Genomic DNA, 21,823 nt, shown 5'->3' with positions numbered 1-21,823 from the left:
AAATTATGGCCTTTTACATTAAGTGAATCTAACTTTATTTTTAAAAGTTCACTATAGGGGTGCCTGGGTGGCTCAGTCAGTTAAGCGGCCGACTTCGGCTCAGGTCATGATCTCACGGTCCGTGAGTTCGAGCCCTGCGTCGGGCTCTGTGCTGATAGCTCAGAGCCTGAAGCCTGTTTCGGATTCTGTATCTCCCTCTCTCTGACCCTCCCCCGTTCATGCTCTGTCTCTCTCTGTCTCAAAAATAAAAGAAACGTTAAAAAAATTTTTAAAGTTCACTATATTATCATTCTTTGTTTCACATCACTGTATATTAGTGAAAATGTTGTCACAGTGAAAATGTCATCATAATTGAACACAAGTTTGTGAGCTGGCACTTAGGGGCTAAGCAGCAGCAGACCGCAATGGTTAAAAACAAGAGCCCTAGAAGCAAGTAGTCTGAGTTGAAATCTCAGCTCTATTGTCTCTGTGCCTTACTGTACCCACTTGTGAAATGGGGATAATTATCGTGCTTTCCTCCTAGCACTGTTAGGACAACTGCATAAGCTAATACACAAAAGGCATGGTGAACCCTGGCTGGCAAATAATAAGCCCTCATTAGCTAATGTAAACATTGGCTGTAACTTAGCACTCTGACCTGTGCAGCTAAGAGCAGTTAACATGGTTTTCTCCCCCTGAAGCCAGGCCAGTCTCAGGTAGGGACAATAGAAGCCAGCATGTCACTCAAGGTAGTCTTTCACCAAAACTGATCTGACATCACTATCGGATCCCTCTAGAAGAAAGCCTTTACCTGCCACCCCATTTTCTACAAGGGTTAAATTTCCTTGCTTTAGAATTCCAGCCTTCTTGACCCAGTCTTGGATGCCTGTTTCTAGACCTCTCTGATGCCAGTCACCTGTGCATAAGGGTCTTGGCTAATTATCTGCAACCCCATCCTCTGCTGATACCTTCTTCTATTCTGCTTGGATAGAGAATACTGCTTTCACAATAGCACACAAAGTGTTTGAGTTAGGACTGATTGAGTTTAATTACATAAAACAGAAAACTGAAATAACTAACCTACACAAGTAAGAAGCTTGTAGGAAAAATCCAGCCTGTACGGTCAGTCGCTCTGTGATGTCATCAGTGCTCAGCAACCTCCTTTCTCAGTCTGTAATCCTGACCATTGCGGCGGATTCTTCTGGCATCTCATTGATCACCCATATCTATGAGGAAGGTTGGTAAATAAGCTTTTCAGGATTGCCAGATAAAATATTGTATGAGACAGGCTTATACTAAGACAAATTCAGCTGAGGGCCCTGTGTTTTTATTTGTTAAGCTGGCAAACTTAATACTTTTATTGGACTGGATACATTGCCGTACCCAATAGTAAGGGGGGTCCAATTGGAAGCTGGGCTGTCCACTGGCAGTCTCTGCCATGCTGAGTCTTCTGTTTTCTTCTGTTGCTTGGTCTTCCAATTTTTAGCCCATTTCCCTTCCCTATTCCTAGAATAATGAGCCAGTTTTCATTTTTACCAGGGTTTCTCGTCTACTACAATTTCTTTCTTTTTCTCTTCTTTTTTTAAAGCAGGCTCCATACCCAGCATGGAGCCCGATGTGGGGCTTAAACTCAGGACCCGGAGATCAAGACCTAAGGTGAGATCAAGAATTGGATGCTTGAGGTGCCTGGGTGGCTCACGTGGTTGATTATCTGACTTTGACTCAGGTCATGATCTTGCATTCGTGGGTTCGAGCCCCGCATCAGGCTCTGTGCTGACAGCTCAGAGCCTGGGTGGGGCCTGCTTTGGATTCTGTGTCTTCCTCTGTCTCTGCCCCTCCCCTGCTTGTGCTATCTCTCTCTGTCTCTTAAAAAATAAAATGTTAAAACATTTTTTTAAAGAATTGGATGCTTAACCAACTGAGCCACCCAGGTGCCCCTACTACAATTTCTAATACGGTATCATAATGATTTTATTTTTAGCAGCACAATAAACTCCACTGTGCGTTTGAAGTTTCCCTTGAGAAGTGAATTGAGAGAGAGGCATTTAGTTTAAATTGGATGTTAAAGACAACTAAAGTCTAATATAATTTGTCACACTAACTTTATAGCTTAAATAATTGGGTCCACCTCCCTATGTAAAATGTTTCCTATCTTACTGCTTTTATAGTTCTTAATGCTGTGTTTTAACAGTTGATTTTAAGGTAACCAGTATAGTAGCAAAAATGGTGATGGAGTGCACAAAGGAAATTGAAGTGAAGAAGTGAGCTATTTCATCATCCCTTGTGATAGGATGGGACAGGAGGTGGGGATGGGAGGAATGGGTAAAGGTGGTTAAAAGGAATAAATTTTCCGTGGCTCCTGGATGGCTCAGTAGATAGAGCATGTGATTCTTGATCACAGGGTTGTGGGTTGTGACTTCAAGCCCTATGTTGGATATAAAGCTCACTTAAAAAAACAAAACAAAAAACCCTTCTAGTTATAAAATGAATAAATCATTCGGATGTAATATACAATATGGTGACTATAGTTCACAACACTGTATTGTACATTTGAAAGTTGCTAGAAGAATAGATTTTAAAAGTTCTCACCACATACACACACATTGTAACTATGTTAGGTGACGGATGTGTTAACTAACCTTAACTGCGGTAATCATTTTGCAATACATACACATGTAACATCAGTACATCGTATACCTTCAGCGAATAAAATGTTATATGTCAGTGGTATCTCACTAAAACTGGAAGAAAAGAAAGTGAAAAGAGGTGGGAGTCTAGACTCCTCCCCTGAGGCCTGGACAGGCCTCTGTAACTCTTTGACTAGAAGAAAGTGTCAAAAGTGACTTTCAAGACTAGGTCATAAATGGCAGCAGGCTTCTGCTTGTTTCTCACTCTTTCTGAACATTCATTTTTGGAGTCAGAGGCCATACAAAAAGCCCAGCTACCTTGAAACTGCCACACTGGAGAGACCATGAAACACCCAGAGATTTCTAGGAGACCCAGCTGTTCAGACCTTTCCAGTGCAAGCAGCCTAAGTATAAATGAACAAGTGTTCAAAGATGGCCCAACCCCAGCCACAGTCTGATGATATTCTGAATATGATAAAACCACCAGCTGCAGCTTTCAAATTCCTGATCCACATAAACAGGGAGAATTAATACATGAATACGGTGCTTCAAGCCACAATGTTTTAAGGTGAGTTGTCATGGAGAACTAGATAAACAGAACAGCCCCTTCATTTCTCACTCAAGATAGAACTGCAGTTACTGGTTAAATGTATATCCTCAGAGATGTTTTTGTGAAACTTTTAACAAACTTTTTAAAAAAATACAAATGAGTTCATACTCAATATATTATGGGGATCAAGGAGTGCACTTGTTGTTATGAGCACGGGTCGTTGCGTGAAAGTGTTGAATCACTATATTGTACACTGGAAACTAATACTACACTGTATGCTAACTAACTGAAACTTAAATAAAAACTTGAGGGGGCCTGGGTGGCTCAGTCAGTTAAGTGCCAGACTCTTGATTTCAGCTCAGGTCACGATCCCATAGTTTGTGGGATCGAGCCCCATGTAGGGCTCTACGCTGATAACATGGAGTCTGTTTGGGATTCTCTGTCTCCCTTTCTCTCTGTCTCTCCCCTACTCTTGCATGCATGCACACACACATGCACACACGTCTCTCTCTCTCTCAAGATAAATAAACTTAAAAAAAATATATATATATATCATAGACATCTTTCCCCATCAGCATATAGATCAACCTCATCTTTTTAATATCCACATAATACTTCACTGTATGGATGGCCCACAGTTTATTTTCTCATCCTCAGTGCTATATATATTTTTCAGTCTTTTTAGAATAAATATTTACATACAATACACATTTTAATGATAAAATTATAATCATACTATCACACTATTTTATAAACTATTTACGTATTTTTATATTTATATATACTTCTCATGATATTCTTTAAAATATTAATTATCTCGGGGCGCCTGGGTGGCGCAGTCGGTTAAGCGTCCAACTTCAGCCAGGTCACGATCCCGCGGTCTGTGAGTTCGAGCCCCGCGTCAGGCTCTGGGCTGATGGCTCGGAGCCTGGAGCCTGTTTCGGATTCTGTGTCTCCCTCTTTCTCTGCCCCTCCCCCGTTCATGCTCTGTCTCTCTCTGTCCCAAAAATAAATAAACGTTGAAAAAAAAATTAAAAAAAAAATATTAATTATCTCATCTGAATGTACCTCAGTTTACTTAAATAAGTCTATTACTGGACATTTATGTTATTCCTGATTTAAAACACTGCAGTTAACATCATCAAACATTCACTTAGATACACTTGTCCAATTATTTCTTTAGAATAAATTTCTAAAAATAAAAATGCTGAGCCAAAAGGTATGAACATTTCAAATTTTATACAAACTGCAAAATGCAGAGAAAGGTTGTTTTAATTAATGCTCCCAACAACAGGAAATGAGAATGTATACTTTCCTATAACTTTACTAACTCTGATCATTTAAAAAATTTTTAAACCCTGCTCATCTCAGTAGTTAAAATAATTTCACTTTTGTTTTAACTAACATTTCCTTGATTATTGTGTATTATAAGATCGAGCTGACCTCAGTTTTGGTTCATACTGCCCTCTGAGATCATTGAAGTAAAAACTTTCAGCACTACAGGGAATCCTGCCTAGGGAATTCAGAGGTTTTCTGCCCCCCTGGCCTGTCCTAAGGACTAAGGCCTTACCTACAGGTGACAAGTTTTTTCACATTGCACTCTTTTGCTTTAATATTTTTTGACCTTTCAGGGTACTTATCTGAGACAAGGATACCTATGAGATGTAGGTGATATTGGGAGAATATCAGTGGAGATTCTTTTCTCTGGTTATGCTAGGCTATAAAAGGAATTTAGGCCCAGTTGGAATAAAAGTGCTGAGAGGGTAAGATCAATCTTGTTATTTGAACTGATCTTGCTATACTATATTTCAAGATGATCTCGGCTGATAATTCCAGTGACCTTCTGTTGGGCTGTTAGGAAGGAAGTCCTCGTACGGTACAGGCTGAGGTGCTCATGATTCACACAAGGGTCATGAGACCACACAAGACATATTGCTATTGCTCCCTGAGGACCTGATGCAGCATTTTGCCTCTTTCCCAAACACATAACTCAGGATACTGCCCTCTTGGCCTGGGGCAGGGATGGAAAATATGTGGTTTGCACACCAGCATTCTCCCCATCCTTCCTCCCAACCCATGGTGGACATTGCTAATCCATCACGTGGCCTTTCCTGAAAAGTCCAGATGTGGCCTCCAAATGCTCCAAAACATACACCATCTATCAAATATCTAGCAGAGTAGATAGATGGTGGATATTTGGAATTAGCAAGGGCATGACCATGGATAGGATCCAAGTGAGAGGTGATGGGTATTTTCCTCTTCAAACAGGAGCATCTACTCAAGTATCCACACCTGTTTCCATCCTTCCATGAGATCTAGTGACAAAAGTCTCAAAGCAGGTAGGCTGATAACTCTGAGGTTTCTAGCAAGGTTGTTCTTAGATGGGGGCTGTATGTCAGAGAGGTAAACGGGGCTCGTTGCTAATTACTCATGTTACTTCTCATCAAGCCCAGATGTGGCCCCACTCTCCTCAAAACAGCTGCAGGGGCACCTGGGTGGTTCAGTCAGTTAAGCATCCAACCTCAGCTCAGGTCATGATCTCATAGTTTGTAGGTTCGGCCCCATGTCTGGCTCTATGCTGACAGCTCAGAGCCTGGAACCTGCTTCGGATTCTGTGTCTCCCTCTCTCTCTCTCTCTCTCTCTCTCTCTGCCCCTCCCCCACTTGTGTTTTTCTCTCTCTCTCTCTTTCAAAAATAAATTAATTAAAAAAAAAAAAAAAACAGCTCCATGTGGCCTCTACCAATAATTATAGGTAAAAGCTACTTGCATCCCATCAATGTTGGCTTTTTATTTCTTTATTTCTTTATTTCTGTATTTTTTAACTTGACAAATGGGAATCTTGACCGCAAACTGGCAACAAGGGAGTCAGAGGATGGCCTGGAAACTTATTTCAGTCTGGGCCATTTTAGGCTGGGTGGGCATGAGGCTTGTGACACCAACTTAGGTGGGCTCGGGCACAAGGCATGTGCAGTTCCTGAAACAGAGAGCCAGCAGGTAAAAAGAGTAAGCCATCTGGCTTCTTTAGTTGGGGAAGGAAGAAACTGGGCCAGTATAATTTGGAAGTCAGTTGGGACATGGATCAATTATGTGGATATTTGCCCTGGTACAGCAGACCTGCACCTGTGAGCAGAGACTTTTGGGAGTGAGATCCAGCTCCAGGAAGGATGGGTTGGGAGGTGCCATCTGGCTGCCAAAGTCCTGGTCCTAAAGGGGCATTTGGGTCAGGTGAACTCAGGAGGAGAAACTAAGGCAAAGCTGAAAGTCTGTCAAAAAAAAAAAAAAAAAAGAGCCAATACTAGGTTTGGAAAATGTTATAGTGAAGGAATCTCAGGGGCACACCTGGGGGTGGCCAGCACTCATGCCACCAGAGTCTGGGCCCCAGAAGCATGACATTATTTCAAGCCACGTTGGTGAATCTACAGCTGCTGAGATTGGCCTTCAGGGCCAGACTGATCATGGAGTGGGCATCCAGCCACGAGGCTCTGGGAAAGGCAAAGACAGAAAGCAAGTTGTGGGCACATAACTATGTGCCTTTATTTCCTTCTAAATGTCCCTTGTTCTCTCCTGCCCACAGCCCCTTGCCCGTTCTCCAGGTGAGCAGGTCCTTTGTCTTCTGCCTTTCCTAAACCAGAAATATTTGGTCCTCACTTATTTGACGGTCACCCCATTTCATGTCATGTGTTGGTAATTTGTTTACAGATTTCCTCCACTGTACCGGACTTTGGACCGTGTGGTCTACAATCTGATATTTCCCCATAATGTGCAACACAGGACCGGTAGGTTCTTTTTGTTAAATGCTCATAACCTTTCTCCTTTCCCTTTTGTCTTCCTTCAGGTGTCAGCAAACTACAGCCTGCAGGCTAAATCCAGCCCTCTACTGTTTTTTTGTAAATGAAGTTTTACTGGGACACAGCCATGTTCATAATTTATGTATTGCCTGGAGCTACTTCTGACACAGTGGTGTTGAGTAGTGTGACAGGATTCTCACAGCCTGCAAAGCCAAAATATTTATTATCTGACCCTTAAAAAACAAAACAGAACAAAACAAAACATGCCAACCTTGCTCTTTAGTAAGAAAAGAGATTTGCCCTTTGGACTTCGTCCATCAAACCATTCACTGCCTTCCCCTCACCTTATAAAATCTGCAAGCATTACAATTGTGAAGTATTTTGAGAAATATTCATCGTATAATAGACTCTCAGTTAAGGAAGTGTCAGGAGTTAGTTAAGGGCCCTGTAGTAAGCTCATGTACAACCAAAGAAGCGTCTAGAAACTTGTCCGGCATCGAAAAATAATAAACTGACATTTTAGATTTGTAGATCATTTTCTCTGAGTTTGGGGAAGGAATACAAATCTGCCATTTGTGTTTCACCCAGCTGGAATTATTCTCTCTTCCCTCAGCGCTTCCAGAAGACCTCATTTTCCTTGTTACAGTATCTATTTCAATTGTCCTTGCATTAATTTCTTCCCAGGAATATACCTACAGACTAAGGTTATAAACACTGCATGCGAAGGAACTGTTTGTCCAACCCTGTAGCCCCCATAGAGTTTTCCCAAGATAAACGGTGACTGCGTGTGTGTCTTTAATGCAAACATGAAAAATAGCTTTACAATAACATTGGCCTTATGAAACCATGAGCAAAATTTCAGCAGGGACACTTCGTACTGTCCTTCACACATATGCATGTACAATCCTGTTTCTTCTGCTCATATCCCTGTTTGTTTTTCTCATATATGTGTATAGAAAGAAAATCATCTCAAGAATGCCTACTATACAATAGCACTCTGTTGTTTAAAAAAAAAAAAAAAAAGACAAAACAATTCTCTTGAAAAAGTAAATGCCTTGTCTGAGGTCAAGCAGTTTTCTCAGGAAATCAGCATTATTGTGAACCGGAAAACCCTCTGGACTTTATTTCCTTCACTGTTCACTTCACTGTTAAACTTCAGCCCGGTAATGAGTCCCATTTAGCAATCCAAATGACAGGTGATCCAATAGACCTTCTGTGTTTCCATCTGTGTGAAGTCATATCTATAGTCCAGGCCCAGTGGAGTCTAGAAAAACAAAGAATCCCTGGGGTACTTTATTTGCCTTTGTATAAGTAAAGCTCTTGGTCATAAAGTGATAGAAACACAACTTGAATTAGCCTAAGCAAAGGGAATGGAAAGCAGGGTTTACTGGTTCACCGAATCCTAGAAGGAGGTGAGTAACCAAATTATGGGGAAAATTGGGAGGCAGCTGACCCCCTGGAACAATGGGAAACAGAGACTGGAAAGCTGCCGGAACTCTCTCCTTCTGTATTTGGAATCTCTGCTTCTCCCTACAGGCTACCGTCATTCTCCATGCAGATCAACTATCTCTACAAGGAAGAAAGCTAACCATACACAACTCTTTTCTTTTTCTTTTTAAAAACTTATAGTTTTATTCCTAGAGATGAACAGTCCCTCTCAATTTTAATTGGAAAACCCCCAGGGAAAATCTAACAGATGGAAATGACACTCCTGACTTAGCCATGGGGATAAGAGGGAAGGCGAGGGGTAGTTGGAGGAGAGACCGTTTCTAAGAGAAGGGTATGGGGTTGACAAGTCCGTGGATGTTTTTGCCCCTATTCATGGCATGGGCTGTCCTATTTATAAATCTCTAAGCCTCTGGAAAGTCACAAAAGAGGGCTAATAAAGAACCACACACTGGATACTTCATCTCAGAGAACACTTTCATCATGGCAGCACAGGTATCCCTCAGCTAAAGGCAAGAAGAGGTGATGTGTTCACACAGTCACTCAAAATACAGAAGTATAGTCAATGACGATGGGCTTCCCACCAGAGGGCAAGGAGAGAAACTGACAAGAAGCACATAAAATGTGTGGCACCTGACAAGGACCTTCCCTTTAAATACTGGAAGGGGTCTGGTATATTTTCTTAATGCAAAAGGCTATAGCTCCAGGCTACCTTATAGTGTCTCCAAGCCCCACCCCAGGACTGCCACCAGCACAGACAGTGCCTTTGTACAAATGTGAAAGGCACACCTTTCTTGAGGCAGACCTAGCACCTGCCCACCTCCATAGCACCATGCCAGGACTGCTGTGTTGAGTGCTGAGTTTTAGCCTACACTTACCCCTCAGCTAGGCATCTTTGCACAGAGTCCAAATAAAGTGTCTACGGCAGCCCTTGCCTGCCCAGAGGGAGCTACGCTGGGCAGGCTACCCCTTCTCAAAGCAAGGACTTCCAACATCAGCAAAAATGAGGCTCAGGTGGTAGCTTCGGCTTGGTTGTAGAAGATAGGGGCAGGAATGGCAACAACGATTGGATTCAAAGGACTCCAGGGATGGACAACCCACTTCTGGGCACCGGAGCGGTAGGGACATCTCTGGGAGTAGAGAGACCAGCAGCATCCCTGGGAGTGGAGAGACCAGCCCTGATTGAGCAACAGCAGAAGCATCACTAGCCTCTGAGGTTCCTGGAAGGATTCAAGACATGACAGTGATGAAGGTCCGTGCATGCTTGTCTCTCCCAGTTAAAAAAAGGGTCATTGGGTTTTTATTTTTTTAATAGAGAATATATGTTAAGCAGAATGCCTTGATAGAGATGAAACTTTTTTGTCCCCTTTCTTTTTACTTCTGAAACGCTAAAAATAACTCGCTTTTGAAGGGGATGGTTGGATAAGGATTTAAGGAAGCTATCCTTAGTCACCCTGAACCCTGAGTGATCAGGGCACAGTTCTACGTCAAGTGGGCATCAGGCCAGCACCTAAAGCAATGGCCAGAACAGACAGGCCATCATCCCAATGCCGCAGTCCAGGGAATAAGGTCCAGGCAGTCTGCCACTGTGCCGTTAGATCCCCGTTTATTTTTGTGCTTCGAAGGAGCCGCCCATGAATGTTCCTGTCACTGCATGAGTCAGAGTCCTGTTCCCCAAGAACTGCTGCAACACTGCCTCCATTCTCCCCTCCCCACCTCCTTCCTGGACTCGGTCTGAGGCGGTGCTCACCAATGCCCCTGGCTGTATGTGAACTGGGGACTGGGCTGGGTCTCATTCTCTGACAGTACGATGGAGCCCCAGGTTGCAGGGGGCGGGGAAATGGGAAAGAACTGGGTGCTAGTTAAGTATGTGACAAGAATTGACATTCATATGACTGAAACAAAATAAGGGATCATTCAAAAATGTTGGGGAAATTGACCAGTAATTAGGGGGAAATATTAGATTATTACCTCACTGCATCTTAATAAATTAAAGGCAGGCCAAAGATTTAAATGGCAACATTTTTAAACATAAAAGTAATAAAATAGGAAAATAAATAAATAAATAATGTGGAATACAAACAACTGAAAACATTTTATGTGGCCAAAAAAAAATCATATGTAAGATTGAAAGACAAATGACAGACTGAGGAAAATAACAATAATTTGAGGCAAGGGGTTAATATCCATAATATTAATAGAACTTGTACAAATTGAGAAGAATTAAAACTCCAACAGAAAAAAAATGGGCAGGGGTGCCCGGGTGACTCAGTTGGTTAAGCATCTGACTTTGGCTCAGGTCATGATCTCATATCTGTGGGTTCAAGCCCCACGTCGGGCTTTGTGCTGACAGCTTGGAGCCTGGAGTCTGCTTTGGATTCTCCCTCTCTCTCTGCCCTTCCCCCATGCTCTGTCTGTCTCTCTCGAAAATAAAACATTAAAAATTTTTTTAAATGGGCAAAAGTGATAAATAGGTTATTAAAATGCAAATGGTCGATAAACTTATGAAAAAAATGTTCAGCTTTACTAATATTCAAAGAGGCAAACTAAAACAATTTTGAGATGATTTTCACCTATCAGCTTGGCAAAGATTTTTTTTAATTTCTCAAACTCACACATTGACAAGGTTGGGAGGAAGGTGGACTTTGTTCTTTTTCTGTGGGCATGTAAAATGTACCTGTTTTCCAAAGGGCAATCTGACAACAAATAATAACACATAAGATGTATATACTCTTCGGTAATGATCCTTCTTGCAGAACTTTACCTCAAGGAGAGAATGACACAAATTTGAAAAGATGTATTCACACTTTGTTTATAGTTTTCAAAAATAGGAAACAACCTTGGTGTCACTCAGGAAAGGCTGGTTAAATAATTATGGTACAACATCCATGGAATACTATACAGCCCTTAAAAAGAAGGATATAAATCTATATCGGTGCAGAAAGATGGCTTCAGCTATTGATTCTTTGAGGCCTCACTATTCCTTTGGATCAACCACTACCTGTCCTTAAGTGTCTGTGTGGACAAAGCATCCCATTTCCAGACTTAGGAATTCTCAAATTCCTCATCTACAATAAAATACAGTAGATTGATACTCTAAAGTCACCCACCTTCCCGGTCGCAGCAGGCGCAAATGGCCCCATCTCTAAATATACTAAATCAGGTGCTGCTCTCTCTCTGGCCACATTCTCTTATCCTCTCAACCAGCTTGTTCAACTCTCATAGTTTCTCCTTTTGCTTCAGGTCCTCTAATCTGTCCCTCTATTCATCTTAGACTTAACGATTGACCATTTCACACATTCTCTTGCCAATATTTTAAACTCTTTTGCCTCATTATCTTCATTGCACCTGTTGCAAAATCTCCCACCCTTCATGGTTTATTTGGATTCTCTGCATTCTTTTTTCATACCTTGGCTACCAAACAATGTTAGATAGGTACCACCATAAATTAATAATGACTAATTTCACCTGGACCCTTATCTTGGGTTCCGTTCCCACAAAGGCAGAGCCCAAGACAGAGATCTGAATACAAATGGTTTGTCTGGGGATAATTCCAGGTAGATAATTCCAGGTAATGAAGGGGGTGGAGAGAAGAGGAAGGAAAGGGAGAGAGAAACAGGGTAGGGGGAGAGGAGCCAACGCAGGTATGTTGATGAGCAGGTTGTCACTGTGGGTAACTGGAGCTCAGTTCCACTGGAACCCCGGAGAGACTGTGCAGAGCTCACCTTTGAATCGTCCCACCCCATTCCTCTCTGTGGTTGACTGAGGACTGTTCTCAGGGCATTAATTCCCCCTCATTCCAAGCTGTCGCATGCACAGGTCATCCAAGCTCCTACCCAGGTAATAGCCTCAGGCTTCCACCAGAAGGCCACAGGCATGTTTGCATGAGAACCGCGAGTGCTCTAGAGATACTGGTCAGCCGCCAGCACGCACGCACGCAGCCTTTGTGTGGCTCAGCATCCTTATCAAGTCACCTCTCTCTCTCTCCCCCCTCAACAACCATTTCAAAATCTTCCAGTCACTTCAGACCCCTGATGCCCTTTGCTGTGCCCTCACTCTCAGTGGATGACTTCGCCTCCTAGTTCACAGAGAAACAGGGAAGTTCCCTGAAAGGAACTCGTCCAGCCTCCACCAACAAGTCTAGCATTCCGTCTCCATCTACACGCATCGTCCTCCCTTCTCCCCTCTTTGGTAGAAGGGCTTCCCTCCCCCTCTAAGGCCAGCACCTCTGCCTGCTCTTGACCTTGTCCCTTCTGCCTTCTCGGTGACCTTCCTCTTTGATTGCTTCCTCTGTCTCCTGCATCTTCAACTTCCCTGTCTCCCTTGCCTTCTCTCTCCTATCTTAAAACAGACAAGCAAGCCTTCGTGGAACTCACCTCCCTTTCTCTTCTTCTTCACACGAGATTTATTGAAGGAGCATCTTACGGACATGGCCTCCAGTCCCTCTCTTCCCATTCACTTCTTATTGCTCAACAATAACTGCTCTCCCCAGAGTCACAAATAACCTCCTATGGCAAAAGTCAAAGGACACCAGTCCTTCTCTCTCTTGCCCTGCTCAGCAGTTTTTGATTCTGCAGGGTAGTCTCTCCCCTGGACTTTCATGACATTGAACCATTGGCTTCCTCCTTTCTCTCTGGCCACATGCCTTCAAGGTGTCTTTATTTCTCTCTTTTTTTTTTTTTTTTTTGTTTAAAGAGAGAGAGAGAGAGAGTGCATGTGAGCAAGGGAGGGGCAGAGGGGGAGAGAGAGAATCCCAAGCAGGCTCCACATCTAACATGGAGCCCAGTGTAGGTCTCGATCCCACAACCCTGGGATCATGACCTGAGCCAAAATCAAGAGTCAGATGCTTAACAGACTGAGCCACACAGGCGCCCCAGTCTCTTACGTGGTGCCATTCTCAGCTCTCCAGCATTCTCCACCTGTAGTCTCATCCACATCAACTCCTGTAATTACCATGCTAAGGTGAAGATCTCCTACATTCACAGAATGGCTCAGATTTCTCTGCTGGGCTCCAAACCTAAATACATATTTGCTTAATGCACATACTCAATTCTGTCACTTTGGCCAAATCTTTAAACTTCCCTTAACCTTTGTTCCTGGGTGTAAAATGGAAATGAGATGACTACCTCTTACATCTTTTGAAATTTTTTAAATTTCATAGTAAGTTGCAAAGATGGACAGAGAGGTTCCTGGCACCCTTCACCCACTGTCCCCCAGTGGTTGTGTTTTACATAAGTGTAGTGCAATATTAAAACCAGAAACTGACACTGTAACAATATGTGTAGTTCTGTGCCTCTTTAACACCTGCGTAGATTTGTGGAACCACCATTGCGATTAAGATACAGACCTACTCCATCGCCACGAAGAGCTCCCTCATCTGTGTCTCTTTTTACATACTTCTTTGTTCAGCTTTTACTCTCATTGGATCCTTGAGAGAAGGGGCATATGTGTTATTTGGTTTTGTGTCCTCAGAATCTCACATGGTGCCTTGCTCTTAGAAGTCACTGTTAAATGTTTATGAAAGCAAGGATGAAAGGAAGGGGATTCTATCCATGGAGACCAGGGTCGTCAGCCTAGGATCCAGGACAGGTCATGCCAGTGGCCAGGGACCAAAGGACAGAGGCCTCCTTCCTGGATTTACCTCCTGTGGAATGAGATGTTGGCAAATGCAAGAAGAATCAGAGAGGTGAGGCTTGCCTCACAGCAATGCCAGTCACCACAGCCCCTGTCTGTAGCAGAGAGGAAGGCCTTTCCCAACCCAGTACCTTTTTTAGGAATCTGTCACATCACACCACATGGCCAGTTACCCATTCCACCTATCTGATCCCTGCCCTGCTCTGCCTCACATCACTGGCACGCCCCTGGTGCTTGCTGGAAAAACCAGGGAGACAGTCCTGACCTCAGCTTGTCTGCTACTCGGCTAATGGGTGGGGCAAAATTTGCCTCAAGGCTCAAGGAAAGTAGTAAATCCCAGGACATGAGTTCACAATCTGCTTAATTGAGATTGCTCCCGATAGATAGGTAAGGTTTCTGTTTGCTCAGTAATTATGATAGCCAGGAGGAGAACTCTGAAGCTGGGAAGAGAGGTGAGGCATGGAAGAAAACAGGTAAAGAAACTGCACAATTACACGTGCACTCATGGATACACACAACCCACATAGCATGTGTGTGTGTGTGTGTATGTGTGTGTACCACCAAGTTACTATTCCTATTAGGAGAAATAAAGGAGTTCTTATCCAACAATGACCCATGTTATTATAATAGGTTTTAATCAGAGCAAAAGTAAAATCTGTGTTCCCTTAAACAGCACGGTTAAAGCCTCTGAAAGGAAAACCCTAGCTTGGAATCTTTGTGTCAGCCGTGAGCAATTTGTGTTGTCTAGTCTGCAAGTCTCAAGGGGCAATTATTTGGTTTCCAAGCTTTAAACTCATTTATCAGTTGAAGTTTATAAACTCGGTGCCACAATTTGTGAGCTGACGTCATGCTTCCAGCAGGGTGGTTTGGAAACGGCCCAGATGGGGATTCATGCTCAGTGGCAGAAGGGAGAGGAGAGGCATGGATTTAAGGCAATACCTGGGCTCTTCATCTGGGGAACTTTGGGAGATTGGAAGTACTGCGTATCTTGTACATCGTGTGGAGGACACGTCAGGTGTTGATCACACATGTGTTGATCTCACATCAGAGTGTGTTTGATATTAAAGATCTACATTACAGACAGCACACACAGAATGGACATGATTCAAAAGACAGGGATCTTTGGTTTACTGGTATTTCCACAGTGCTTAGAATAATGCCTGGTGCATGGTGGCTCTCAGAAAATGTTTGATGAATCAAACCGCAATGAGATACCACCTCACACCGGTCCAAGTGGCTAAAATTAACAACTCAGGAAACAACAGATGTTGGCAAGGATGTGGAGAAAGGGGAACCCTACTGCACTATTGGTGGGAATGCAAACTGGTGCAGCCACTCTGAAAGTGTAGAGGTTCCTCAAAAAATTAAAAATAGAATTACTCTACAACCCAGAAATTGCACTACTAGGAATTTATCCAAAGGATACAAAAATGCTGATTTGAAGGGGCACATGCACCCCTATGTTTATAGCAGTGCTATCAACAATAGCCAAAGTATCGAAAGAGCCCAAATGTACATCAATCTTATCCATGGATGGATTAAGAAGATGTGGTATAATATATATATACAATGGAATACTACCCAGAGATGAAAATGAATGAAATCTTGCCATTTGCAACAATATGGATAGAACTAAAGGGTATTATGCTAAGTGAGATAAGTCAGTCAGGGAAAGACAGATATCATGATTTCACTCATACGTGGAATCTGAGAAACTTAACAGATGAACATAGGGAAAGAAAAGGAAAAATAAGATAAAAACGGAGAGGGAGGCAAACCATCAGAGACTCTTAAATACAGAGAACAAACTGAGGGTTGATGGGGTGGGGAAAATGGGTGATGGGCATTAAGGAGCGTACTTGTTGGGATGAGCACTGGGTGTCATATGTAAGTGATGAATCACTGGGTTCTACTCCTGAACCCAAGAACTACACTGTACACTAATTTGAGGGGAAAAAAATAAAAGATAAAACATCTTGATCTTGGACATCCAGAGTCAAAGATTGGGCAAAAATAAAATTCTGTGGTTTTAAGTCAAAAGAAAAAAAAGAAAAGAAAATTTTTGATGAATGAATAGTCAATCTTTATACTGTGTGCTTGTGCAAGGGTGAAAGACTGAATCAACAAATCAATAGTTATTAAATTGCCAACAACCCTAGGGCGTTTTGGGTAACAATGTTACAACTGAGCCACAAAGCCGGTTGGACCGCAGCAAAATGAGACACACAGGAGTCAGAAGACTTAGGACAGAGGGGACAACCAAACCAGCTGTGGAAACTATCCATGGTCCAGGGCCAGCTTGGGTTGGGTATGGGTGGGTTCTTCTAGTCTGGAGGGAGGGACATGGCAGTAAGGGTCCAAGTGACAGATTAGACTCAAAGTCAGGTGGATAGAGAGCAGTCTGGTCCAAGCAGAGCCCAGTAAGCAGCTGAATATTCACAAGATTTGGTCTTACAGGGGAGGGACCTGGCAAGAACTAAGCAGGGTGATAGGGTCTGAATTCAAGCAAAGAACTAAAGCACAGGACAATGGACTTGAGATCAAAGCCCAGGCTTATGGGGCTGACCTGGCAGATGGCTGGGGAAGGCTATAATCTGGTGGGTCTGCATTGACGCCCAAAGCATCCAGCTTTCTAGGTCATCACTGGCAAGTCTAATGCTAAGAGTTTGCCAACTGATGGGCAAAGGCTCATATCACAGGTAAGGCTGAACCGACAGGTAAAGGGAATCCGAGCAGCTCCCTCACCGCATGCTCCACGGCATCCTTCGTATGCTTTTGGATAACACTCATCACATTTGCAATTGCTTCAAGACTTTTGTTCATTGCTGGTACTCGGGACTGTTTTCACGTTGCTTATCACTTAATCCCCAGCACCAATACTTGGCACATAGTAGGCACATACTATGAATAAAAGAAAGAACCTGGGCCTCCCTATGGAAGAGGCTTAGGAAAGCTGAGATGGGTGCTGCAACTGACCAGACTTACACCCCAGAAGTATCCCACCCCCATCTGCCTCTTATTTCCTCCCATTAGTCGGGGCTGGCACTGAGGAAAGGAAGACCTGAGTCGAAGCCCTGAGCTGTGCTCTGCAAGGTGGCCCTGCCACGCTGCCACATTTCCCCGAGAAGCCCCGGATTCTCTGTTGCACTTACACATACTACCATTTGAATAGTGTGTTTTCATGCCAGTGTTTTCTTCTACATTAAAGAAGAGAGCTAGTGAGACAAGGAGAGGAAAGATGAGGAGTGGAGGAGAAAGAAAGAACGGAAAGGAAGAAAAGTAGAATGTCCCGTTACCAGTTGCACCAGGCCTGGATCTGGGTTGCTACTTGCCCCACCGTGTACTCGCTGCCCCCATCCTGCCCTCTCCTGACCTCCACTCTCCCATAGCGCTTCAGCAAACTACAGCCTCCTGAGAGCCATCCCCGGGACGGAGGGAGCCCTGCCCACCACACGCCAGCACAGCAGCCACTTTGTTCTGACCTCCACGTCCGTACCACGCACATTGGAGTCCAGCTCTGTCACGGTTGCTGACCTCTCCGGGCAGTTTTCCTTGCAACATGACCGTCCGAACCAGTGGCACAGGGCTGGAAGCCCTTATACTTGACAGCACCCCTGAGGCCAGAGCCAATAGCTGAAAGGACAGATGGTGGGCAAGAAACACAGACTGCCTGTGTGTATGTGTTCATTTCTAAATGAATGAGAAGAATACTCAGCTTAAGCGACTGAGTTCAGCTCAGGTGGGGATCTCATGGCTTGTGAGTTTAAGCCCTGTGTCCGGCTCTGTGCTGACCGTTCAGAGCTGCGGAGGGGCAGAGAGAGGGAGAGACACAGATTCTGAAATGGGCTCCAGGCTCTGAGCGGTCAGCACAGAGCCCGACGCGGGGCTCGAACTCACGGACCGTGAGATCGTGACATGAGCCGAAGTCGGACGCTTAACTGACCGAGCCACCCAGGTGCCCCCAAAAAAAATTTTTTTAAAGAAAAAAGAAAAATACTGTAGACATAATTCCAAGTGGAAAAACTCCTATCCAATAGGAAGCTGTAAATGGTTCTAAAGAATACCAAAGAATGTGAAGTGTTTGCAGGGAAGCCAATAGATGATATTATTGCCTCTAAAAGGACTTGGTGTCCAAAGAAAACTGAGCTGGCCCATGAGGCAAACAGATGATGGCAATGTATCTGGAATGGGTGATTCTTTGCCCCATATTTGTACAGCAAATAAGAAAGAAGGGTTCCGAGCATAATTCTAAGATAGTGGCGGGGGCAGGGGGGGAACAAGCTTTTGAAAACAAAAACCAAATTGTTTGGAACTGGAAGAAGTAATTTCCAGAAAGAGAGGGTCTAGACTACACGGCAAAGGTCAGAAATATCAGGATTTCATTCAGGGGCGCCTGGCTGGCTCAGTTGGTAGAGCACGCAGCTCTTGATCTTGGGGTTGTTTGAGCCCCACGTTGAGTGCAGGGATCACTAAAAAAAAATCATAAATCAGTATCTCATTCAGACAGAGAAATAAAGGGATTTTGACTTCTCCTCATAACGACTTTTCTGGTTACGTTAGTATTCACTGGGGCCCAGTTGAGGGAGCTGCCCCTCTAAAGGAAAGCTATTAGGAAGATTAAGATAATCAATACATATAAAGCGTGCAGAAGGCTGTCTAACGCAAAGGAAGCATTTAAAAAATTTTATTAGGGGAGCCTGGGTGGCTCAGGTGGTTAATCATCCGACTTCAGCTCAGGTCATGACCTCACGGTTCATGGGTTCAAGCCCTGCATTGGGCTCTGCACTGACAGCTCAGAGCCTGGAGCCTGCTTCGGATTCTGTGTCTCCCTTCCTCTCTGCCTCTCCCTCACTCACACTTTGTCTCTCAAAAGTAAATAAAAACTTTTTTAAAAACTTATAAAAATAAAATAAATTTCATTAAAAAGCATGCATCAAGTGCCAGCTATAAATCAAATGCTGGTTTAGGTGCTAAAAACACAATGGTGAACTTGGAGCTTGCCACACTTGGGTGTGGCAGATAATAAACCAATAAACAACACAGTATAAAAAGCAATGCCATGTAATACCGAGTACTCTAAAGAAAATAAAGTTCTGAAGGTGCTCTTTCATATAAGGTGGGTGATACTTGACAAAAATCTGAATGGAGTAAGGATACAACTCATGAGGCTATCTAGGAGGAAGGGGTTTTCTAGGCAAAAATAAATGTCACATACAAAGGTCCTGAGGCAGGAACATGCTTGGAGTATTCCCAAGACAGCAAGAAGGTCAGTGTGGCTCAAGAGGTATAAGGGGAAATGGGAACTGAGATCAGAAAAGTAGGCAGATCACACAGGACCCCACAAGGCATGACAAAGACTTTGGATTTTGTTTAAGAATAGTGGTAAGCCATTGAGGAAGGTTGAACCATGAAATGACATTATCTGACTTATGTTGTAGGATTGTGAGTGTAAGAAAGGGAGCAGGGTGATTTGTTCGACGGAGATGCTTCTGATGTGAGAAGACAGCACCTTGGACCTGCCGGTGTCAGTAGAGGTAGCAAGGAGAAGTCGGATTTGAAGGAAGAGATTGTAAGTTCAAAGTCTTATTGTCAGGGTGGACACAAGGTGTGAGACAGGAAGTAATCACTGAAGCGTTGGTTCAGAGCAACTTGTAAGGAAGATTGTCGCCATTCATTGAGATGAGCCATTAGAGTGAGGGGCATTCACAAGTTTGGTCTTGGACATGTTGATTTTAAAATACAAATCAGGGGCGCCTGGGTGGCTCAGTCGGTTAAGCGTCCGACTTCAACTCAGGTCACGATCTCGCGGTCCGTGGGTTCGAGCCCTGCGTCAGGCTCTGTGCTGACAGCTCGGAGCCTGGAGCCTGTTTCAGATTCTGTGTCTCCCTCTCTCTGACCCTCCCCCATTCATGCTCTGTCTCTCTCGGTCTCAAAAATAAATAAACGTTAAAAAAATAAAATAAAATAAAATACAAATCAGACACCCAAATCCAGTAGGCAGTAGCAATGAGACTTTATAGAACATTAATCAAAACAGCAGCAAGTGTTTCCAAAACGGGTTTGAGGGCCTGTGCAGGGAGAGCAGCAGGACAGAAGAATGGGAGCCACCCTGCACGAGGGAAGCACTGAAGGAAAAATGGTGGCACTATGGCTCAGAATGTGTGGAATGTTCTGGAATGGGGTGGAGGATGGCACTAGCAAGGGGGCAGAGGTAGCGGGAAAGGGGTTTCTCCACCAGACCCAAATACCTCCAGCACCTCACTTGTTTTTCCCTTGTCTGTAGATTCTGAGGTCAAGAGTGTGAGGCAAAGATGAGCCGCTTAGTATTTCTAAGCCTCTTTTTATCCGTAATGTGAGGAGGATAGACTAACGATACTGATAAGAGCTAATAACTATCGAATGTTTTTCTATATGCCTGGCACCATACCAAGCACTTTTAAAAGCACTGTCCCATTGACACTTCACAACAGCTCTGGGAGACAGATGCCATTTTACAGATGAGGAAACTGAGATTTAGAGAGGTCAAGTAACCTTCCTGGGGCCACACAGCTTGTAAGCGGTTAAGGGACAGAGACCAGGATTAAAATCCAGCTAGTGTGACTCTAGGGCCAGCTAAATTGTTCTACTTCCAGCTCTCGTGCCCTGTAACTGTGGGGGAAAAAGCCACCTCATATGTGTGTTAACATATTACAGGGCACTCTTTTTAAAGTTTATTTCGAAAGGGAGAGTGCAAGCCGCAGAGGGTCAGAGGGAGAAGGAGAGAGAGAGGATCCCAAGCAGGCTCTGCACTGTCAGCGTGGATCCTGATATGGGGCCCAAACTCACAAACCATGAGCTCACGACCTGAGCCGAAACGAAGAGTCGAATGCTTAACCGACTGAGCCGCCCAGGTGCCCCTACCAAGCACTCTCGAGAAGCACTGACGTGTTGCATTCAGGGCTCCTGATGATAGTAGTAGCTGGCCAACAGCAAATGGCATGGTAGGCTGAATGCCGTCTCCCCCTCCAGCTCCCCTCTCCCCAGGGACGTTAGGACGTCCGTCCGTGACCTAATCCCCGGAACCTGTGACTGTTACATTGTATGGCAAAAGGGATTTTGCAGATGTGATGAAGCTGGGTGTCTTGAGATGGGAAGACTGTCCTGGATTATCCAGGTGGACCCAAGGCAATCACAATCTTCTAAGAGACAAAGTAATGTGAAGGTGGAAATAGAGTGAGATTAAGATTTGATGGTGAGATGCTGCCGCCTTTGAAAATGAAGGGAAGGTCCATGAGTGAAGAAATGCAAGAAATACAGTGTCAGAAGCTAGAAAAAGCAAGGAAACAGATTCTCCCCTACAGCCTTCAGAAGGAAGCAGCCCCTGCAGACACCTTGACTTTGCTCAATAAAGGCAGTTTTGGAATTTCTCACCTCCAGAATGTTAAGACAACAAATCTGTCTCATTTCTAAGCTGCCACGTTTGTGGTGATTTGTTACAGCAGCAATAGAAAATGAATGCAGTCAGGGTGGTGTGGCAGGCATGGTCACTGCTCGACAAGGATCTGAGGGACAGCTAGACTTGGTGAGGTGGCGAGAGCCCTGGACATCCTCAAGGATAGGATTGCCTGTGAGAAAAAGCTAAGAAGTGGCCACAAGCTGAGGATGGCTGTAATTTCTAACACAGTTCACACAAGGCGGTGCTTCCCGAAGGTCAGGACCTGAACCTCCACTATTAAAAATGTTGAATCGAAGCAATTTCTGCTGCTCTGATCAGGCTTTCTTCAAGGGCGAGGACTGCCACAGATCCACCAGAGTAGAT

General features: G+C 44.0%; 1 long non-coding RNA gene across 6 annotated transcripts in view; it reads right to left on the bottom strand.

Moving 5' to 3' along the window:
• LOC106968818 (uncharacterized) overlaps positions 1 to 21,823 on the bottom strand; it is an 89,046-nt gene that overhangs the window by 35,532 nt on the left and 31,691 nt on the right. For 5 of the 6 annotated variants that reach the window (XR_003413017.2, XR_008300187.1, XR_008300186.1 and 2 more), the window contains exon 2: positions 1,060 to 1,205. The exons of the other annotated variant lie outside the window; for it this stretch is intronic. This is a non-coding gene — a long non-coding RNA (uncharacterized LOC106968818). The remainder of the gene's footprint in view (positions 1 to 1,059; positions 1,206 to 21,823) is intronic. 6 annotated transcript variants of the gene reach the window in all.

Source organism: Acinonyx jubatus, chromosome B4 (assembly GCF_027475565.1).
Source record: "Acinonyx jubatus isolate Ajub_Pintada_27869175 chromosome B4, VMU_Ajub_asm_v1.0, whole genome shotgun sequence".
Classification (NCBI taxonomy): domain Eukaryota; kingdom Metazoa; phylum Chordata; class Mammalia; order Carnivora; family Felidae; genus Acinonyx; species Acinonyx jubatus.
This window is presented reverse-complemented; position numbering and strand designations above follow the sequence as displayed.